This window comes from Hypomesus nipponensis, chromosome 11, assembly GCF_054491055.1.
Source record: "Hypomesus nipponensis isolate SF chromosome 11, ASM5449105v1, whole genome shotgun sequence".
Taxonomy (NCBI): Eukaryota; Metazoa; Chordata; class Actinopteri; order Osmeriformes; family Osmeridae; genus Hypomesus; species Hypomesus nipponensis.
The window spans coordinates 18,795,001-18,818,616 of record NC_140371.1 but is presented as its reverse complement, the minus strand read 5'-3'; the positions used below and the strand labels follow the sequence as shown (position 1 = coordinate 18,818,616).

The window sequence follows — 23,616 nt, the reverse complement described above, 5'->3', positions numbered from 1 at the left end:
GAAATTATTTATACCAACACTGGTGTTTTAATAAACTAAATCTTGTGACTTCTAGCATCCATTGATGGCTGATCACTGTTACTGAAAAATCTTCAGGAGTCTTCACTAGTCCCCAATCAAATGTGAGTTATTCTCCCTTCTCCATCTCTCCCTCTTTTTCTCTACCTCTCTCTTTCTCCATCTTTCTCTCTCCCTCTCTCTCATGGTGCTGCTACAGTAGTTGTTGCCATGGTGCTCTTTTCCTCCTCCTAATTGCCAGTGTTATACTACTGGTAATAGGCTGTGTCCACTGATATTGGCAGTCTGCCTATTTACTGATAAAACATGTCAGATGTTTTTATTTAATCAAAACAGCAACATAAATTGTTGTGTCATATGGACAGATTGAAGATATTTTGACTAGCTAAAGTGTGAACAACTTGGACAACTCTGTGCAGGATGATTATATAGTGCACACGTGTTTATTAAAAGTTAGAAGAAATACGAGTGCTTTCTCTACTTATTTTGCTCTCTCACACACACACACACACACACCATCTCTTCCACCCACACTCTCACACATTCTTTTCCCACCTCCCTTATTGCTTTTCAGATGCGTAGCATTCCAAGGTTTATTTCAATGGACACTTTCAAGTTGCACAGTGTATAAATGAGGAAGGTAGCATGTGCCATCAAAACGCTTACTGGCTTTGATCTCTCTAACACCTCGGGCCGGCGGGGGAGAGAGGGAGGACAAGTGGCCGGCGTTAGACTTCACTGAGATAAAGATGCTTTGAAAATGTTCCCAAACCTTCAAAATAAGAACACGTCTTTCCTCCTCCCTCTCATTTATTTTCTCCTCCTCCTCTCTTCACCCTGGCCATATTGACCGATTCCTGACAACATTGTTAATATTTAATGCAGGCTCAGCTCCTGTACTGGCGCCCTGGGTAGAGAATGTCGGTCTTAATGTGAGAGGACAGTCTAGACGGATCGTAATGAGAGAGCAGACACTTCACAAGTTGGCCTCTGTCCCAAAACTGCCCTTTGGACATCACCTATTATCATTATTATCCTCATGATTATAGGTGCCTCTACAAGACTGTCCATTATCATGATACTGAACTGATGCTCAAAGCTCACCTGCAAGGACTCTTGGCAGTTGAGGTAATTGAAGAAGATTTTGGATTCAACTCTCAATAGAGGCGTTTATATATTCTCTTCAGAAGGGCCTGATCATTTGTTCTCTAGATGCATGTGAGTTTTGCAATAAAGGAGCAGTCCAATGCCTTGTAATTTAAATGAGGAATTATTTTGTATTAAATATATTCTATACATGACATACAAAATGCAGAAATAATCAGATTTTTTTTGTATCCACTACATAGAGTCAAAATGTGGTCCCTATTGCATTGCTATTACCTCCGCGAACGTTCCGTTTTGCGGTTTAGGCATAATTTAAATTTTTGTGGCGCAAGTGGAAGCTAACAGTTGCTAACTAGCTAGCCACAGTCACAAACGTCACACACATCACTGATTGTAAACGTTTCTTACCAGGTCGGGGGGTCAGGTCTGAAGCTAGGAGCACAACGATGGAATACAGCCGGCTTCTCTCGGTAGGGAGGACGAACACGTTTGGGTGGCTTAGTCCACGTGAGAAAATGGTCCATTATGCCTGCTACTGCTGGGATGTGATCTTCTGTAGATGACGTGCAGTTATAGCACCGGATAGCTAAACTAGCCATCTGCAGCATTAGCCTAGCTAGCTACCAACCACAAGTTAGCTAATATTTCGTTGGCTTTGTTTTCCCTGTATTTGCGCTTTTGAGCTAGTATTGTGGTGGGACTGCTAGATTATAGATAGCACACCAAGAGACGGGCATCACATGATGAAATCGTAAATCCTGTAGCAATCAATGCCATTCAATATCCGAAAGATTGGAGTGAATAACACTAAAAGGCAAGGCGGTTTTCCCCTCTCAGAGCGCGGAAGGCGGTCACATGAACCCATGATGAGATTTCAGACAGTGACATTAATGACAGGTAATCAGTAGATTGTTTCTTGCATAAAGAAATGCCAAGATCGGAAAATGACATTTGCATTGCAGTGTATAGGCCTACTAAAAAGTACTGGTAAACAAATATATAATACTGGTTTGAGAATGTCTTTTGTGAAATGAGCTCTAGCCTCACACCGCCTTGGTAGTTCAGATTTAACATATGCAGTGTGAAATCCTTCGCGCGCAAACACAGCTACACAGCAGGTAGAAAGCACTTTGTGTACTTCGCCGGTGTGGGCGGACCTGGTGGCTGTCACACGGACTGCCCCCTGCCCAGGGAAAGCTGCTTGTCGTTCAGTCCCTCATGGTTTGTGACTGGTATATTGTCCATGGGCGAGACAATCCATTCCGAAGTCTCTCCCAGTGGTCTGTCGTTCTTACAGGAGCAGGGAAGCAGGTAATATGAGCTCGGAAAATAAGCTGTCGTCATTTCAGCTAAGCAAAGGGACATACTGACAGAACAGCAATGAAGACTGGTGTGTTTAGTGAGCGGGCGTCAAGGTTTTTATGATTATTATTTTTTTTGTCATCCAAACATCCAACTGAAATTAGTCTTGTCCTTATACTTAATCATAGCCGTGACCATGAACTGTGCATTCTTGCAATGAAGAGTGAATGGAACAAGGTTGGGTTGGGAGTCAGATGGCTGAGCGGTTAGGGATTCTGGCTATTAATCAAAAGGTTGCCGGTTTGACGCCAAATTACGTTGTGTCCTTGGGCAAGGCACTTCACCCTACTTGCCTCAGGGAGGAATGTCCCTGTACTTACTGTAAGTCGCTCTGGATAAGAGCGTCTGCTAAACAACAATGTAATGTAAATGACTATTGTATGCAGAGCAATGCCTAGCAGAACTTAGTAAAGGCATTACTTCTGTCACACAATGCAGCTTGTTTATTAAACTCACCATGGTAACCAGCCTTGTCTAGAGAGAGGCCCAGATAAGCTAATTTACTGGTAACAATATCTGAAGAAACAACACTTCAACAGCCTTGGAGGTGTTCCTAATCAGGGCATTACATGTTACAAACACCTTGGTCGACAAACTGTGTACCAACACAGCTTCCTACACCCACCCAAGCAGCACATTCTTTACTGATGTTTTCTTTATCTTTTCACCCTCGGTTCAAGGTAGTGTTTTTCTTCTTTTCTTTTTTTTCTTTGATATTCAGCCATGTTAAGGAGCTCTCTTAGGCCCATCAAGTCGCCTCCCTGTTCAATCAGAACATCCTTCCAGTCTGCCTCGTCATTCATTCACCTCGCTACCGACTTCATCCAAATAAACTGAAAATGTTTCTTTCTCTCTCTCAATCTCTTTCACCTGCATTGATCCCCTTTCTTATCTTCCCGCTGGTAAGGCTTAGACCCTGAATGCTTGAGTGCTATTCGGGAAAAAAAAATATATCTGCTTTTTGAAGCATGAAAAGAAGCTGTTGACAGCTTTGCACGCACAGAGCTTTCCATTCCAATCAGAAGTGCATTACAGACACAACACATGGAAGGCTTCCATGACATTGTCTGTTCCTCACGTCAAGTTAAAGCCTCCTGTCTGTCTGTTTGCCCTTTTATACTAGTTAATTTCTATACCAATCTGAGGAGCAAAAGTTAACTTTATTAACTCAGGCTTTCCAAAAGGAACATACATTTTATGGATAGTTATTGTGCCCTATTGTGTTGCATCACGCAGCCTTATTAAGCATTCACACTTATTTAATAATATAAGTGTGAATGCTAAACTAAAACTCAACGAGATATTCGAATAAAATCTTTTAAGCTTGCGTACGGCATTGAGACACGAGGAAAATCTTTGAAATATCACATAATGTAGTAGTGTATGCATAGTAGGTACAGCATACATGTCTCTGATGCATTGTCACTGTTTGACCTGCTCACCAATTAGACCTGCTGGCAAACAGCAGTTCATTTTTTTGTACCGTACATGACAAAAGGATGTTAATGTGTTGTCACCCAGTGATCCAAGTTCATGTCATATGTCATGTTAGGTCTGGTTCAGCCATGTGAAACCGCACATCGTGCGTATCCTCTGAAGCGTTGGGATTGGCATCCTGGGTGATTTGCAGGCATGCGTTCAAACGCTGAGCTGTGGTTGGCCGAGGGGGCTTTCCCTTCCCATGTCCTCTTTAATGTTCCTCCCCCCCTGCAGAGAGCAGTGGAGCTGGTGGGCATTTGGCATCTAAATCCGTTTATGAATAACACATTGTATGTGTATGGAGACCCCGGGCCTGTTCACAAATACCAAACTTTACATTATACTGTAGAAACTATTCTAATAAAGACACTGGGAGTCAGACACAAACTAAACTTGCATGTTTTCATCGCCCACTCTTTTTTTCTTTATTGCTCTGTAAAATGAAGTTGTTATTGAGATGAGTTCTTGGCTAATTTGCTAGTTGTTCTTCTGAGACACTGGGCAATGTTTGGTAAGGGTTATGTTGGGTGATGTAGCGTTAAATGTCCAGATGTTCTCCAGAGGAACAAAGGATAGGCTACGGGCTATTTCAGCATGCCTTAACAAATGCTCTAACTGAGCATACAATCACCCTTATGCTGTTGACAATCTATACCTGTGTATGCACGTCTACAGATAGTGGCTCTCTTTACATTGTATTCAAGGTGACATTACTGATTTCTTGAGTCATAAAGTAGGATTTATTAAACTAAAGCAGTGCCTTGTGTTAGAATGATCCTTCTGCTACTTTTTTGCATTTCAAAGCCAGTTGGAAGCCACCCTCCTGGCAAGGCAGGCTTGATCTGCAAGCACCATGTGTGGACAGATCGAACTCTACAGGGGAGGACGGTCTCCTCACACACACAAACACACTCTCACACACACACACAGCCACGTCGCCTACACAACCTTATTATCAGCCTCAAACACACACTCACAAACACAGCCGTGTCGCCTACACAACTTTATTATCATCCTCACAAACACGCACAAACACAGCCATGTCGCCTACACAACCTTATTGTCAGCCTCACACACACACCTGTCCTGGATAACTCCTCGTTGAGTCTTATATGTTGATTTTGAACAGTCCCCAGACACCCTTCTGTAGTCAGGCTTATGCTACAACAACAGTCTCCCTCCCACACAGGTGAAAGCCATCAATGACCACTGTAGCTATTGTTGCAATCGTCTCAGAGGATTGGATGGTATCCCAGCATCTACAAAGAGGTGGGAGGGCTTTGGATCCTAGCCTCCAGGGAGGAACACTCTCTCTGATTCATCGTACACTGAACAGAAGACAAGGGGAATGGTCTGAAAAGACTGAGTTTGCTAAAGTGAAGTAGTGACATACAAAAAAGAGTGCCACCCCCCCATCCTCTCCCTCTCTCTTTAATTGCGATCCAGCGTATGGGTGGAACGTGTCTAAGATGGATCGTTTGTGTGCGCCGGCTGTTGTCTTCTTCCGTTTCCGCTTGTCAGCTCTGGGGACGGTTTGAGGGGTGACTGATTCATGGTGAGATATTTTTGGGAAGCTCGGGTTAAAGACAGACGCTTTCTCCTGCATTTGGCTCCCAGTGAGAAAAAGGGACGAAAGGCATGAAAATCCCCAGCTGCTCCTGGGGAGCACACCTCCTGGAACGCTGTTTGTTGGATGTTTACGTGTGTGTGTAAACATACCGTACAGTGTAAGGCTGCACGTGTTTGTGTGTGTGTGTGTAAACATACCGTACAGTGTAAGGCTGCACGTGTGTGTGTGTGTGTAAACATGCCGTACAGTGTAAGGCTGCACGTGTTTGTGTGTGTGTGTGTGTAAACATACAGTACAGTGTAAGGCTGCACGTGTGTGTGTGTGTAAACATACAGTACAGTGTAAGGCTGCACGTGTGTGTGTGTGTGTGTGTGTGTGTGTGTAAACATACAGTAGTGTAAGGCTGCACTTGTGTGTGTGTGTGTAAACATACAGTACAGTGTAAGGCTGCACGTGTTTGTGTGTAAACATACAGTACAGTGTAAGGCTGCACGTGTGTGTGTGTGTGTGTGTGTGTGTGTGTGTGTGTGTGTGTGTGTGTGTGTGTGTGTAAACGTGTTCACGTGCATCTGCAGCCTCGCATGTCTCCTTGCTCTCGATATTCTTCTGCGCGGAAGTCTGGGTGACCTGATAGAGTTTTGACACTTTGACAGTTGGTCTGAGGACAATGTGGGTTCAGCTGTATTGTTCTTGTGACCTGGGGGAAGATAGATACATGGATCAAGCTGCTCTGACCCTTCCTGCTTCATAGGTGATGTTAATTAAATTCTTGTTTGAAGATGGTCACACCAAGGACAGTTGACCATTTGACTAGTCAACTCCCATGGTTTTATTATCTATTGGTTTGGGGAGATATGCCATATCAAAGAACAGTGAGACAATTGATATGGAGATGTATTGTTTCAAACTGTCACTAAGTTGAGTGAGCCAATCACAGAGTTTGCTACATTGATTGATTGACCTTATAGAATGCCATTTGATCTAAAGTTTTTATAAGGTTGTGATTTTTGGATGTTCGGGATCACTCTTGCGAAGGATTTGTGACTAGCGCACCCTTCATAATGACTGATCGGCAAAGCTTTGTTTAATCATATGTAATTGTATAATCTAAATAAATTGTATTGAAACCGCCATCTTCGACTATTCAAATCTACACAGTCCAGCAAGAACTTTCTTTCACAGTGTGTGTGCAGAAATCACCGAGGGCTAGGCTTTACCCTTGACTTGCTGGCAGTCTGTCTGTCTGCAGTGACACAAAGCCGTGGAGTGAATTTTGATGGGAGTGGCTGTGGGGTGCATCTTTGATCTTAAACGCCCGGCTTTGAATACAGTCTAATTTAGCCTCCTAGTCTGCTAATGCATCACTGGCTGACGTAAAGACCTCCCTTTTTCTGGCTGGCTCCTTTGCCCACTCTGTAGCCACATGTGACTAGAATACCAATTCCAAGTCTGTGAAGCACTTGAATATCGGTTTACATCTACAATGGGAATCAAAATAATTCTGTCAATGATGCCATTGCTACATGGGTGCCTCATACAATCATGCTATCCTATAGTACACCCTTGTGTAAAAAGTATTATTTTGGACACTGGACTTCAGTGTTCAGATAATTTGCTCAAGTTTTCAACTACTCTACTTCTGACCTTCTCCCCGGCCGGCCCTCTTCTCTTTAGGGTTTCCTTCTCGGAGAGCTGACTACTGAAAGTGCTTGGTCTCCTCTGCAGATCTTCATCAGAGGTACCACACTGCACCACAACGCAGTTTTTCATAATTCATGTTTTCATAATTCATGTTTTCATAATTTGTTTCATGTATAATTGAGCAGACCTACCTGCGCTGTTGTGAACCCCTCCTCCTCCTCACCGGATAAATGATAGATGGCTGGCTGTGAGCCTTGTGTACGCATGTCTTTGTAGGCTGCTTCAGAGGGCAGGTGCAGGGTCAGTGGGCGATCAAGGAGGAGGAGAGCGTTGTCTTATCTGACAGATTGAGGCTGCCCGCTTTCTCGGACCTGAGCTGGAGATGACCTCATCATGCGAAGTAAGTTCTCCTGGAATCATAAGCAATAAAAAGAAACAGACAACGTTCAACTACAGTGACACGATCAAAAGATGCGCAGGGAGGTTTTTGCCTGATTTCCGGACTCCTCAAAGCGACCGCACAGGACATCTAGCCTGTCTCATCCCTTCTAACTCCGGCTCATGATTATTATTAAGTAACTATTTTCTGATCCCAGATGGACGACAGCTGGAGCATATTCCCCAGGATAGGGGATGAAGTCACAACTCTGCTTGGGTGGTTCTGGGTATACTATGTTAACATGGAGAAAAGGATATTTAGGGGACAGAACATCTGTAATGCACATTTATTGAGCTGTTAAGCTGTTAAGCACTATTTAATGGACCTATATTTTAGACATGACATCATGTGGATTGTTTCAAGATAAAGTGACAAAGATTTATGAGGAGTCAATGGTTTTAATACACATTCTTTTGTCATTTGTTCCCTGACATTTTGGTTCTGTCTGTGTACTGCTGTGTCCATGTAAGTCCAGAGGGGAAATAAAACAAGCTATTGTTTATATCCCATGGCTGTAATGACTTGAGCTGCTTGTGGATTAGAGCTTGTGATTCGACCCCATTTCTGCGCATCAGGGGTCAGGGGTCACCTGACCTCTGCCACCCGAGGGCATCTGTGTCCAGCTGTGACACGGAACCCACGCCAACATTACGCCTCCTCTCCACATCCCTCCATCCCTAGGACCCCTGAGAGAGAGAGAGAGAGAGAGAGAGAGAGAGAGAGAGAGAGAGAGAGAGAGAGAGAGAGAGAGGGAAGGAGGGAGGGAGGGAGGGAGGGAGGGAGGGAGGGAGGGAGGGAGGGAGGGAGGGAGGGAGGGAGGGAGGGAGGGAGGGAGGGAGGGAGGGAGGGAGGGAGGGAGGGAGGGAGCTATGGGTACACATGACCTAAATGCACATTGCCTGCTGTTTGTCTCCCCGGGAACAAAATAGTGCATCATTTGCCACACAAACACACACACTTGCACATGCACTAAAGAATGAATTCCCTGAACTGAGGATTTCTACACACAGGATTGGAAAACCATCAACGGAGATGAATTTGATAAAGAGCAAGTGAAACACTTGACTCTCTGTAGACAGCAGGACACATCCAGTACACACACAAACACACATACACACACACACAAAACACACGTACACACACACATACACAAACACACACCAATGACTACAGTGCAAAATGTAGCCAACCGTAACACCAGTGAATACAGAACACACAGTGGTAATCAGGCCTGGCAGAGGACTGAGCTTCAGAACTCCAGCCTCTTGTGAGGAAACAAGGAGGACAGAGAACAGCCAAAAGAAAATCGCAGCACAGCCCACACTGACAATTGTCGGCAGTTATACACTCACATCCAGTAATCATTCAGGACCCATACATAAACAAAGGACTGTCTTTCTGACATATCTCACAGGCAGAGTGGATGTCCAATTCCATTGCAAAACTTAATAACAGTAAGATCACAACATTTGCACAAAGCGGATTATGCTGGCATAATGGAAATGCAAGGACTGAAACCTAAATGTTTAGTTGTGTTTACGCAACCAGCTGTTATGTTGTCTGCCCGTATTTGAGGACAACAACTTTAGCATAGAAAATTAAGCTCCTCGCAATGTATTGCTTTGTCTTGTGAAAGGCAGGACCCGTTTCTGGAATTTGATAATCTGCTGCATTTACCAAATGCATTATTTGTACATCCCTAAAGATAGTCTAACCCAAACCCTTACATCTAAATAAGTAAATGCAAACTGTCATTTGGAGTCAAAATGGAAGGACGTCATTTCAATGGATTTGGATTGATGAGCGTTGTTTGAAACAAGTTATTTTGGCCTAGATGACACCAACACGAAACCAGTCTGCTTCTGCATATCACCGGGTGGCATTAAATCAGCGTAATACAAGGTTGTAGATGTGTGAGCAGCGCATGAAGGGTTCACAGGCATCCCCAGCTCCAAATAAAAGGTAATTTGTTCACTCCTAGCAGAGGCACACACACACACACCATATTCCTGTCTTCTCTCATCCCTCTCTTCCTTGTCTACCCTCCTCTCCACTCTGTCTTGTTCTGTCGTGCGGCTTTTGTCTGTTCACCCTGTCTGTATTCAGCTCCTGCTCTCTGAGACGTTGATGGTGGCTGACTGACACTTTCGAATTGCTCCCGGGAGTTGCTAGTCCTCGCACAAGCACACACACAAATGCGCGCACACACACACACACCAGACACACATACAACTGAAGCACACATAAAGAAAAAGACACACTCTCTCACACACACACACACACAGACACAAACCAGCTTGTCAAGTGACATCCCTACAAGGGCAGGTAAATGGCAGCTGTGTCATTGGCGGAAGGTCCAACGAGTTCAAAATCCCAGATGGAAATATAATCAGACACGTGTGTAGAGACACGTCTGGATATGAACTCTCTTCTCCACTTCCCTGTCACCCCATTGCCTTCCCTGTTCAGCCTATACAGTACATAAAAGTCTAAGGAACAGTAGGTCAAATGACTGTTATTCCCCCCCCCCCCCCCCTCCCTCGGATCCATTCAAACAGGAAACATCTTCCTGAAGTTACCCTACCACTGGTACTGTTGTTTGTGCACAGGCGACAGCTCTAGAGATGTTTGTTCCAGGCTATTTCTCCTCAAGTATGTGTCATACAGTAAATGGTGCACATATGTTGTATGCATCATACTATGACCGGGCTATTTGTCACACGTTTGCACCCGCTGCCAAAACCGATAACTGGAGATGTCATGCCCTGTTCCCAGGCACAGCTTGACCAGTTTTCAGTTGTTTCCCTCCTAGGGATTGTACATTCATTCATTGTGCACTGGAGACAGATTGCCGTTTGGATCAGGCTCCTTGATAACAGACAGATCCTGGTTGGAGGCCGTAACCTTGGTGACCTTCTCGTTGCGTGACCCGTTATCCTCAGTCGCATATGCCACACACACAAAGCTGATGTTGTCTTTCAGCCCGATTGACCTTTGACCCCTCCAACCCCCAAGGCGTCTGATCCTGTGACATGCTTCTGATGGGTTGCAGATACGGTGGCAGGGTCAGCTGGCAAAATGCACGATAGCTCGGGGCTGGTGGATGGAGGGGGTGTTGGCATGTCATTGTGTCCTCCCTGTCAGGACTGTGCTGTCCCTCCCTCCTTCCCCTGGCCTGCAGGCCGGCGCTGTGTTAAGTGGGGTCAGGGCTGGGTCGGCTTTAACTTCAGGGCTTCCGTCGGCACCAGGCGCAATATGCCTCAATAACCCCCTCCCCCCACGTGGACAGGGCTGGGGAGCAGTCCGTACCATTACAGTAATGCGAGTATCGCTCAGAGAATCAGATAGGGAAAGCCCCCCGTCCCATCCCCCCTCCCCCTCCCTCTCTCTCCTCCACCATTTCCTGTGAATCATATCTCCCTTCGTGTGTGTGTGTGTGTGTGTGTGTGTGTGTGTGTGTGTGTGTGTGTGTGTGTGACTGTGTGTAAGTTGAAGGGAGCACAAATAGTTCTCTTTGAAATAAAGCTCTCTTTTAAGTGAACCACATGAACCACATGAAAGGGAACTCAGTTCTGTTGTGTCACTTGCCTTGAAAATTGACTTATTTCTGGTGCAGTGCAGCTCCATGGAGGTCCTAGTTTTCCATCCATTTGCACTATTAGTCCTTCTGAATGCAGACCACTTACTGTAATTTGCCTATTGAGCCTGAGGGCCAAAATATCCAGATTACCTATATGTAATTTGCGTCTACTTTTATTTAACCCTTGTGCGGCCTTTGGGTCACAATGACCCGAAGGTTCACAACAACCCATAGTTGTGCAACAAAGACAAATAAAAATCATTTTATTTTAACCTTCGCACTGTGAGGGGTGTGAGACATCCCGACGGTTAAAAGAAAATGCTTCACTTTATTTTTGTATGAGGTAAAGTTGTTGCAACACGTGGGGGGGTCAAAATGACTGAAGGGTCGATTTATCTCTCGTCAGAAGATGAATTTTTGGCTACAGGCTACAAGATTTTGATTGGAGTGTGTGTGCGTGTCTGTTTGTGAGTGTTTTCAATTTTCAAATGACACTCTTGAGGGTAAGCATTGATCCACTTACTGTTTAAACTCAGATAAATCCTGATTTATTAATAAACAACGATCTAATCTGAGTTGTAACAGCTTGATGTAGACAGTCATCTAAAATCACACTCTAAACAGCTCCCACTCTCTCATACAACCACTGAAACCCTCTTAGTAACTGATCTCCACGGTTACATGTTTTTGATGATGACACAGCTGTGTATGCTGTCACATGTCTCACCCACGACCAATTACAGCATCTCTCTGAGGTTTCTTACTCAAGGGTACGCGTCATTAAATGCATGTCTCTAAAATGCAGTTTCTCTTTCTCTGTCTCTCTCTCTCTGTCTCTCTCTCTATGTTTCAGACTCTTCTGCACAGGTGGTGCCCTTATAGCAGATAACAGAGTTGTTAGCATTGTACTGAAAATAACTGAGAAAACTGTATCTCTCTGATTATATTCTCAATTGCAATATCATGTGACAAGACACCTTGCTTTGGCTTTTAACTACCCATTCAAAGGAAATGACTGGTTTAGTCTTTGAGCACACAATACGCATTACGTTACTCCATCCACCATGTCCCTTTTCCATGTCTCCATCCCTCTGTGCAACCAACCAGCCATCCTTCCAACCATCCATGAGTCAGTCCATCCACCCATCCCAAGCATTTATCCACCTATTCATGCATCTCTCTACCCATCCATCCATAAGTCAGTCCATCCAATCATCCCATGCATCTATGTGCCCATCCATCCATCCTCCTCCATCCATCCATCCACCCATCCATCCATCCATCCATCCATCCATCCATCCATCCATCATCCATCCATCCATCCATCCATCCATCCATCCTTCTATCCTTCCATCCATCCATCCTGCTCCACCCATCAGGAGGGAGCAGGTCCTGTGGCTCCTCCAGCGAGGCTAACGAGGACACCGTGTGTTTCTCTGTTCCTGCTCTGACCCCCCCACGGCAGCACCTCTGGGAACATCGTGGATGAGTGCTCCAATTCCAGCCGCCTTTGAAATAGGCAGAGAAATTAATTACAGCACTCTCTCCGTGGAAGGGAAGAGACAGAGGCAGGTGGGGAAAAAAGAGGGTTGGAGGGTGGAGAGAGGTGTAAAATGAAAGGTGCAGGTGGGAAGAGAAAAAAAAGAGAGAGAGAGAGAGAGAGAGAGAGAGAGAGAGAGAGAGTAGGAAGAAAAGAGAGAGCGAGAGAGAGTGGAAGACACCAGAGAGAGGCAGAGCGTCCGTGTGATAACAGTTCTATAAAAGGAAGAGAGGAGTGAGAAGTGAGAATTGTTTTTCTTGAGGAGGGAGAGAAAGAGACCGCTTCCCTGCATTATGGAAAGAACGCTCATCTTCATCCTGGCCAAACATCACTTTTTATCGAAACAGTCATCTGAGGTCAAACTCCTGTGCACCCCCACAGCAACTTCCCTGGTCCTCTCAATGGTGGACGATGTTCTAAGTGACACACACATGTTGGGATAAATCCTCTCATCTGGGGTGGCTTGGATGTTTGCTATCTCATCGTTTCACTTTCAGATATGTCTCGAGTCCCCATTAGCATGCATTTGATCATAATTACATTGTGTAATCAGATTCAAGACCCCGGTACTGACCTTCCGAGCAGTGAACGGAACTGCACCCAACTACATCAAGTCTCTCCTGCAGCCTTACACCCCCACCCGCCATCTACGGTCTTCTTCAGACAACCGCCTGGTGGTCCCACCGCTCAAGACCGCCCGGTTCCAACACAAGCTCTTGTCTCCTGTCTGGCCCCCAGTGGTGGAATCAACTCCCCACCTCCATCAAGGACACTGACTGTCTCTCCACCTTCAAGAAAAGGCTCAAGACGCACTCGTTCCGGCCGGGAGTACAATGGTACTTAGGAATGGTTTGCTGGACCCAATGTTAGTTTCCTCAAGGATCACAATGACTCTTGCTTAGAAACTTGTTGTTCTTGTTTGTTAGTGGTAACTGATTTAAATTGTTTTACTCGCTGTGAATTTTTTTTTTTACTGTTGCTTGCTTTTCTACAGGTACACTTGCACTTATAGCGATTCATGTTATTTAATTGTTACTTGTTTAACTACATGCTCTTATGATTCTTCCCTTTGGCACTTATTTTTGGTTGTTCACAATGTGTGCTTCATGCTTTTGGGGCTCTCTTGTTGTTATTATCAGTGACCTATGCTCTTTATAAAGCTCTCTCTTGGAAGTCGCTTTGGATAAAAGCGTCTGCTAAATGAATACATGTAAATGTAATGTGCTGCACATGGTTACAGCTATCTCTGTTATTCTTCTAAGTGGAGTCATCACAGTTCATACGCATGCGTAAGGACCATACACAGTCATCTCGCCCCTCTATCCCACCGGTACCCCCGCCCCCCACTTAGAGCTCTCTGAACTCTGAATGGATCATATCAACATCACATCCACCCTGTCTAGTGTGTTCAAACACACACATATATCGACATGCACAAAACATTCATTCATTTCAGAAGAGAAATACGCCCAATTCCCGAAGCATGCAATCCAGTCCAACACACACACACACACACACGCTGGTTTTGAGTTCAGGCTGGTACTCAGACAGATATGGAGCCCATAGTGCTGGAAATGAAGTGCGGAATGAGGCGGATAAACAAAACGACACACGCCCATAGCGCTTGTGTTTCTGTGGGTTGTTCACCCACCCATGACTAATGTGTAAGAGATCACACAGCCATCACTCCCAACCACACACTCTCATGCTCTCCTCACCACTGAGAGGCCTAATACACACCAGTAATGCCGACACACTGGAGGGTGAAGGAAGGCACCAGAACATTCTGAGCTCGACGTACCTGACGGAGCTGCTTGGGCTGAACAGGGGCCCACGGTGGAGCTGCTTGGGCTGAACAGGGGCCCACGGTGGAGCTGCTTGGGCTGAACAGGGGCCCACGGTGGAGTTGCTTGGGCTGAACAGGGGCCCACGGTGGAGCTGCTTGGGCTGAACAGGGGCCCACGGTGGAGCTGCTTGGGCTGAACAGGGGCCCACGGTGGAGCTGCTTGGGCTGAACAGGGGCTCACGGTGGAGTTGCTTGGGCTGAACAGGGGCCCAGGGTGGAGCTGCTTGGGCTGAACATGGGCCCACAAAGGAGCTTCTTGGGCTGAACAGGGGCCCACGATGGAGCTGCTTGATCTGGGGGGGGCTTGGTGTTAAAGCAGGTAGCAAGATGGAAATTCATTGCGTAGGACCTGCTGTTACCCAGAGTCCTTTGGGCTGGCCCAGCATCCCCTGCAGCAGCAGAGTTAATAGGATAGCAGCAGGAGAGTTGAGCGAGCACCTCTCCACACTGCCTCACAGGCTGAGAAAGACAGACTCAGTTGTCCAAATCTAGCTCCATGAAATCCAGCCCCTAATCTGCCCCAAGCTCGCAAAGACACAATCTGATTTGTAAATTAAAAGCTTGGTCAAATTTACATTTAGTCATTTAGCAGACGCTCTTATCCAGAGCGACTTACAGTCAGTACAGGGACATTCCCCCAGAGGCAAGTAGCGTGAAGTGCCTTGCCCAAGGACACAACGTCATTTGGCACGGCAGCCAATCGATCCGGCAACCTTCTGATTACTAGCCCGACTCCCTTACCGCTCAGCCATCTGACTCCATGGATCGTTCTAGTTTGCGACGGTGCATTACATTAAAAAAGTGGGATTGGATCAGCCAAACCATACACGCCCTTAAAACAAAGACGTTGTAAAAATTGACTCTCTTTGTTTAAAAACTTCTTGCATTGTACTGCGCCTTTTAAGTCAATACTATCTAAAGAATTGCTGAAACTTTGTTATGGGTGAATCTCTGCCAACAGACAAGCTTTTTACTGTAAAACTATTCAAATACATTTCTCTTCTTTTTGAATGATTGACTTTTTGATCACCTATTCCCCCATGTCCCCAAAGACAACATTCATCTGTTTTACAGGTGAGATGTTAAATTACAGGTCCGTTGTTATGGAAATCCATATTTGCTAGATCAAACTGGCATAACGGTGTGTGCTCTTCCATTCTCTATTTAAACAAAATGTGAATGTGATAAGAGCCAGGAGAAAGAAGTGCCAGTGGACGACACCAACACACACACTGAGATGCCTTCAAGGCAGGCGTGTGTGTGTGTGTGTGTACAGTGCAGTATGTTCCTGGTAAGCTTCATTTCTTCCATTTGTGGCCAGGCTAAAGAAAATGGGCTCCAGTTGAATGTCACATCTAAGATCCTTAATGGTTATCAGTTGTGACACGAACACACAACGGCATGAAAGAAGGCTGGCGAGTCATCAGGATAAGGGATGAAGCATGGAGAAAAAAACACTTTACTGGATGGAAGGAAGGACTCCATTAGAAAACATCTCATTGTTTAACTGATGCAGGAAATCTGTAAAACTGCAATCTTAAAATTTGGAAATAAGCAGAACATCAAAAACACTACAATTTGAAACGTTCTTTCACCTCTGAGACATTTCTCATCCTAAGTATCCTAGCCATGGCCATTTACAGAAGGTGATAGGCGTTAGCAGGTTAGCAGCCTGAATGACGAAGTGTCAAATCATTCATCTCTTTCTCAATCCTATCTTTTCTCACTCACTCTCTCGCGTACTCTCTCTCATTTCACACCTCCCTGCCCGCCTGTTGGTGTCCAGACATCTCCCATCCCTCGTTCCCCTGTTCCCTCGTTCCCAAAACCAGTGGAGGAAGGAGGAATCCCTAACAGCTGAAACACACCCCTTTAGCCCATTTAGCCTATTTAGCCAATGGTTGGGGCTGAAACGGATGGTGTTTGAATTGATTCCAACAAATACTCTGATCATTCTACGGCAACACAATAGTACTATAAAGATACATTCATCAATAGTCAGTGGCATATTCCACATTCTGTGCTGTACACTGAAATGACCATCTGAGGGCAGGAGATTTGACAACTGGTGCCTTCATCGCCTGGCATCTGTGACACTCCCATATGGGGCCCAGTCAGGTTGTATATGTGTTTGTCTGGCAGGCTTGGGGCTCCAGGTGATTATGGGTGACTTGGCCACCAGGCTATTAGATTACAGCCACACACAGCGGCTCTCTGGGAGGGTGGCAGGTGCATGGGACATCTGGGGCTGTCCTGGGGGGCCGGGGGTGAGGGGCCACGGTCATCAGTCAAGTGCTGAGTGCATTTCGCTGTGAGCACAGAACCAAATACTTCTCATAATTAAACGCATCATTAACAAATAACACACTGGCAAAAAGACAGACAGACAGACAGGCAGGCAGACAAGCAGGCATGTCAGACAGGCAGGCAGGCAGGCAGGCAGGCAGGCAGGCAGGCAGGCAGGCAGGCAGGCATGTCAGACAGACAGGCAGGCAGGCAGGCAGGCAGGCAGGCAGGCAGGCAGGCAGGCAGGCAGGCAGGCAGGCAGGCAGGCAGGCAGGCAGGCAGGCAGACAGACAGGCAGGCAGGTAGACAGACAGACAGAGGCAGACAGGCAGGCAGGCAGGCAGGCAGGCAGGCAGGCAGGCAGGCAGGCAGGCAGGCAGGCAGGCAGGCAGGCAGGCAGGCAGGCAACAGAGAACCAGGACAGCTACCGTATCATTGGCCATGTCTGGGCTAAGCATCGTCCCTAGGACAGCCGGTGATGCGTACTATACACCAAGCACCATCCGCTTAGGGAGGAGAAATTAGCAGCACCCAACACACAGTGGACCTGATTGCTGTGACATTTGCATATTGGGTGAGAGCTGAGTTCCACCAAGCTACCCTGCTCTAAACAGATAAGGACATTAAAACCGAACCGAGCCAAGGTTTTCTTCTGCTTCTCCCCCTCTGCACGTTAATATCTACCCCAGCCTTTCATCCCGGCAAGCCATGGGTCTGGGGAGACCGAGCATTCAACTTATCTCCACTGCTGTTGCCAAACATCCCCAAATTGTATCCTTCTACTCTGAGGACAGATTCATTTAGATAGATTGACCCGCATTAGGCTGTGGAAAATCTGTCTGTTTTCCTGGGATTTCGTTTTTGTTTTTTCGAGCCCATTCCTGTATTCACAATGCCGGGGATGGTGGAAGCAGGAATGCATTAAGAGAGAGATATCTTCATAGAGCCATCCTTCTCCCCTCGTTAGTTAGGAGCAAGCACGCTAGCTCTCCTGTAGGCTAGCTCGCTGACAGACACCAGGGGGTTGCAAAGAAAGGAGCTAGACTATGGATTTATACTCACCACCCAGCCTTCCCGAAAAACACACACACAAGAACACACACACAAATAAGACCGCACACAAATAAATAAACATGCATGCATGCAGAATACACATTCAGCCTTTTACTGAAGTTAACTGTGTTTTATCCTGGGGAACTTTACTGAGCTCACAGTGGAGTTATCTTACCCATGATACACTGCTTCAGAGCACATAGCCTGCTCTTAAAAATTCAACCCAAAAAACTCTGTTGCTGGACGTTCAAAGTTTATTTTGGCTACAGCCAACTGCTAGCATGTCCCCTGGTATCCCCTTACTTCTTTAGCCAGAGAGAGAACAGAGGATAGCATGAATACAACAAAGACTTCACACTGGATTTACTTACATACTAGGGTTGTTAATAATATCTAGGCCAAACACGTTCTCTAAATTATACATAGGAGGACTCTGCATATGCAAGGACATTGCATATACATTTGATACAAAAGCCTTGCTGACAATATTGAAGAAGGTCAAGCAGGTGTGCGCTGCAGGTGCAGAATCCAGTGAATGTTCCCTCCAGCTAGCATGGAGAGGTCTGGTCCTGTGTGGTTGGTGTCACGAAGAGAGCAGCAGCACCTTGTGTGAGACCACCTAGCCCTTCTGTTTGCTTTATTCTCTCTCTCTCTGCTCTCCTTGGAGTTTCTAATAGAACAGGTCATTAATTAAGACTTGATCTCCGCAGCTGTGGGGAAGACCTGTACCTTCTCTCTCTCTCTGACCAATACACACACACACACACACACACACACACACCTCCCTGCCTCTCACACTCTAAATGAGAGTGTGTGTGATGAAGCCATTGATCTAGGGAAGAGCGGTCCGAAGCAGTTAACTGCGACAGCAGCTGCAGACCAGAGCCTGGGTCTCACCCGCTCTCGTAAAAGACACAGGAGTCCCACAACCACACAATGTAGTGTCTGAAGGAATCAGGAGCATTACTGAGGCAAAGTACGGTCATTAACATCTTCTGACAGGAGGAGGGAGGATGGCTGAACCTTAGGCTGAACACTAGTCAGGGTAAGGAGAGGAATGCCTGCCTAACTATTGTTTTAAACTTCAAACAAAGCTAGAGGCAGACACTGATTCTGAGAAGCCAGACTCTGTATAAGTAAGCTGCCTCATGGTAAAATTGTGTTTGTGTGTGTGTATGTGTGTGTGTGTGTGTGTGTGTGTGTGTAAGAGAGAGAGAGAGAGAGAGAGAGTATGTGTGTGTGTGACTGACTGAGTGTTCACCTATGTATAATGAGTGTCTTCTTCAACCACAGATCTGTGTTCTCTCCTCGTGCTAATTACAGGGAGACGCTCCCCTTTTACATCCGTCTTCACTGTGTGCTATAGAAGCTGGCTTAGATGTTGTCTCTCTGGGATCATTAGCAGGCTGGGTAACCAACAGGGGCATGCGCCTCGCTGGACTGGTGGAGACAAACACCAAACACTTTGAACTTGTCCTCAAAACAACCCTCGTTTACGGCCCCTCTCCCTTTCCATCGATTTTCCTTACGAGAGTTTGACTTGCAGATCTCAGTGAATCTTGTTCACCTGTTCCATGCAAGGACTGCCTGTTTGAGTCTGGTTTCATATCATTTCCTGTGAATTACAGTGAAGTAGAATGCTTAGCAATGATCTGTTTTCCAGCCACTTATAAAACCATGGAGATACAAGTAGGTAACTGGCATTCTGTTAAGACAACCACTGCAGTTTGTGCTGCCAAGCCAGTAGAAGAACATTGGCTCAGCCGGCTTGAGAAGCAGAGACAGATCAAGTTAATGCTTTTTAGCCAGCTCATGGGTGGTGAAGGATAAACAAACGAGTTACTGCTAATTGGCCATAAGCTGAAGATGATGAGAGCTGTGATTGGCTGGGTGACGGAGAGGGAAGCTCTGGGAGTGGAGGCTGCAGGATCACATTCTGTGTGGTTGACATGCTTCGTACAGACTGAGAGGTAGACCGCACTGTCCTGACTCGTGCTATTGATACTCTCTTGCAGATATGACAGCAATTTGATAAGTCTGAGCCATATGGCGACAGGCCATCTGGCCTTTGGACTTGGCCAGTAATCCATGTTCACAAATTATAATGATTCATTATCTATGCCACCCTAACCCCAGCCAGGTATCCTAGATGCTGGATGGTATTGGCTGGGAGATTTATTAGTGATCCAGGTTCAGATAGTGACACCACCCAGTTGACTGTGCCAAGCCAAGGTAAGTGCAGGCTGCCCAAGCATCTGTTTGTACCAAGGTACATTCTAACCTATTCTGCTGGCGGCTGTCTGCTTGGCTGTTTCCTGCCTGACCTGTTTTCTGGCTGGCTACTGCCTGCCTCTCCAGACAGCTCCCAGGTTGCCAAGCCTCCCGAAAAAATACATTTACTAGACGCTCTTATCCAGAGCGACTTACAGTAAGTACAGGGACATTCCCCTCGAGGCAAGTAGGGTGAAGTACTTTGCCCAAGGATACAATGTCATTTGGCACAGCTGAGAGTCGATCTAGAAGCCTTCAGATTACAAACCCGGTTCCCTATCCGCTCAGCCATCTGACTCCCAAATACATAATCATCCCGCAACTTCTTGCAATTGTCCTTTACGTAGAGACCCAGCTATCGCTCTCCAGCCTGGGTCCTGTCCTCAAAGAACAACCTGCTTCATTGTTTCCTTGAGCAAAACCATGATCTCGATTCTTATTGGACCAAACACAATGAAGGCTGTTCGCTGTGAATCATTTTCGAGACAATCTCGCCCCAAACAGCCAACCGAAGGCCTAATGTGACTGCCAGCTGAAGACAACAGTTCTGTGTGCTCAGCCTCGGAGGAGCCCTGATTCCATCACATGACCGTGGAGAGAAATAACGACACAGCCCCAACAAACGGCCAGCCCGTGGCATCTGCTCTGGCAGGGCTTTCAGACAGAAACGCTGAGGTCAGAGCAGCACCAGGTGGCAGTGCCAACCCCTTCCTGCCATCCCTCTTCAGCCCGGCTCACCTCTGCCAGCCCGCCTCGGCACCCAGGCACCACATCGACCGCCCAGCGAAATCATAATGAAGTGTGTCTGAGCTGTGCGGTTCTGGAAGAAAGAGAAAAGAAGGAGGGAGGGAGGGCAGGAGGGGAGGGAGGGAGAGAGAGAGAGAGGGAAAAAAGGAAAAAGATGCAGAGGGTGTGTGTGATGTAGAATGGGGTGGGGGAAGGAGATGAGAGGGGGAGATGGGGAGCGGGCGACAAAGGAAGAGGTGGAGGAGAGAGAGAGAGAGAGAGAGAGAGAGAGAGAGAGAGAGAGAGAGAGAGAGAGAGAGAGAGAGAGAGAGAGAGAGAGAGAGAGAGAGAGAGAGAGAGAGAGAGAGAGAGAGAGAAGGGGGGCATGGATATAGAGAGGTGTGGCGGGTGGTTGTGCCAGGCGAGGAGGAGGGCCGATACCAGTGTGGACCTCCTGTGGACCTCCTGTGTAAATCACTCCAGACAGACCCACCATCGGAGGTAACCTTCACACACTCAATCTGAATACATCCATCCTTTACTGTTACTCCCAAATCAAATCACTCTTCCTGCCCCTGACAGGAAAAGACCCAGGCGAACACACACACATCCACGCACACCATTCTCCTTTATGCATTCTCTACCAGTCTGCCTTTCAATGCCTTTCTCCTCATTTTGCCTTTCTTTGGCAGCTCCACTGTTCTGTTTATAAAAGAGTGAAAGGGTGAGGGGGGGGGGGTGCTGCCTACTCAAAGCCTTACAACAGTGTGGTGTTTGAGTTCCTTAAGGTCATATGACAGACATTTTGATTCTGACAGAAATTGCACCTAGTGCACTGCACATTGTAGCATACATGGCAACCACAGAAAGTGCTCTAATATATCACATTTAGCATGAAAGGGACTATTTTGTTTAGTCAGAAGCCCCCTCAGAGTTAACAAGCATCATCAGAACTCTGGACATGCGGTGGATGGACTGGAGCAGAGCTGCGGTTAACACAAGCCGGTTGAGAGGGTAATTCCAGGGACTCGGGACTTGGTACGGTAAGCTGGGAGGAAACGGGTCATAACGCTGGGAAAACCTCGGGGGTTCAGGGAAGAGGGGAGAGAGATGGAGAGCGAAAAGAGAGAGGAACAGGGAGAAAGAGAGAGAGAGAATAGGCGAGAGAGAGAGAGAGAGTAGGCGAGAGAGAGAGAAACAGGGAGAGTGCAAGAAGGAACTGCAGGCAGGGAGACAGAGAAAGCAAACCGAGTGAGACAGGAAGGAGGAGTGGAGTGGGGCAGCCAGGGATGAACGGCGGGGCCTGGCTTGTCTAATGGGCAGCAGTGAGACTCTCTCCCCCTGTATGGAGTGTGGCGTGTGCGTAACAGCTGATTTACAGGCGCCGCCGTAGCAAATGAAGCGCAGCACTAATGGCTTTCACTGCTACTGTTTTAATGGACAGTCCCGTAGAGAGCTGTGGTAGCCTCACTGAGGCTGGCTCACTGAGAACACACTGCACTGACAGATAGAGGAGAGGAGGGAGGGAGGGAGGGCGGGAGGGAGAGAGAGAGAGAGAGAGAGAGAGAGAGAGAGAGAGAGAGAGAGAGAGAGAGAGAGAGAGAGAGAGAGAGAGAGAGAGAGAGAGAGAGAGAGAGAGAGAGGGACAGAAACAGAAGGCAAAGTAAATTCAGAATATTGGTGGGTGGGTGGTGTCGGAGAGGAAGGGGGTACACAAAGTGATTAAGAAAAGCAGGAACAGAGAGTGAAGGGACAGAAAGGCAAGAAGGAAACAAAGAAAGACTGGTTTCAACCCTCCAGGTTTTCACAAGCTTCCCATCTGTGTATAACCGGCCACGATAACCGGTGAGAGTCCCAACCCCCTGACTAATATGGTGGTGTAGAACCCTGCAACGTTGTGATTGGTTCATTACTCTGTCACATCATCATTCCCCGCCCTACCCCTCTTCCTCCCCCTTGCTCAACCCCTTACTAACTGAGAGCACATGCAGCAGAGCGCTCGGAGGGAAAGGACATTAATTAAGAGAGACTGTAATGTCCAGAACGTGCTGCTGACCATTGGGGTGGGAACCAAGGATGGAAATGGTAATAGCCTAATGAGCAGACTGCTGCTTTGTTACTGTAGGGTGGTCCCGCAAATGACAAACCATCACCATCCCTCCCTCCCCATTTCCCACTCTACCTCTCTCTTTAGCCATTTTCTTCCATCCTTCCCTCTCCTCCACCCTCCTCCTCCCTTCCCCTCGCCTTCCTTTGCTCTCTCCGTCTTGGAAGGCAGGAGGAAAATCGAAGGAACAAAGTAAGGTGAAAAGAGGTACCTTCTTACCCTCTCTCCATCCCCTGAAATAAAGACAAAGGAACATGTTAGGAGGACATGTGTCATATATGTAAAACATGTTCTAGTGGTTCTTTAAATATGGTTCATATCCTCACAGAAACGTGTGAAGACGTGACTAGAAAACCATCTCAAGAGTTGTGTCCCACATTTGTTATCAGATCAGATGTTTTCCCTCAAAGCGCTTCACACTGTCCCTGCAGATTAAAAACCTATTTTCTCTCTCTGCTTCTCTTATTCAAGAGGGAAACAAGGTTGTGTCTGTCTCTCATTAATCTATCTGGTGTGACATTCAGTGACATATTCAGTCCAGGGCTGAGGCCCAGGTACCTGTCGTCATCATCATCATCATCATCATCATTG

General features: G+C 46.7%; 1 long non-coding RNA gene across 3 annotated transcripts; it reads left to right on the top strand.

Moving 5' to 3' along the window:
• Positions 1-989: 989 nt before the first annotated feature.
• LOC146268545 (uncharacterized) lies at positions 990-8,103 on the top strand. 3 transcript variants are annotated; one of them, XR_014724686.1, is made up of 5 exons: positions 990-1,146; positions 1,537-1,595; positions 7,211-7,274; positions 7,454-7,577; positions 7,774-8,103. It is a non-coding gene; the product is annotated as an uncharacterized LOC146268545 (long non-coding RNA). The 3 variants fall into 3 exon arrangements; XR_014724685.1 differs by having other exon boundaries at positions 990-1,236; XR_014724684.1 differs by lacking the exon at positions 990-1,146 and having other exon boundaries at positions 1,269-1,595.
• Positions 8,104-23,616: the final 15,513 nt, after the last annotated feature.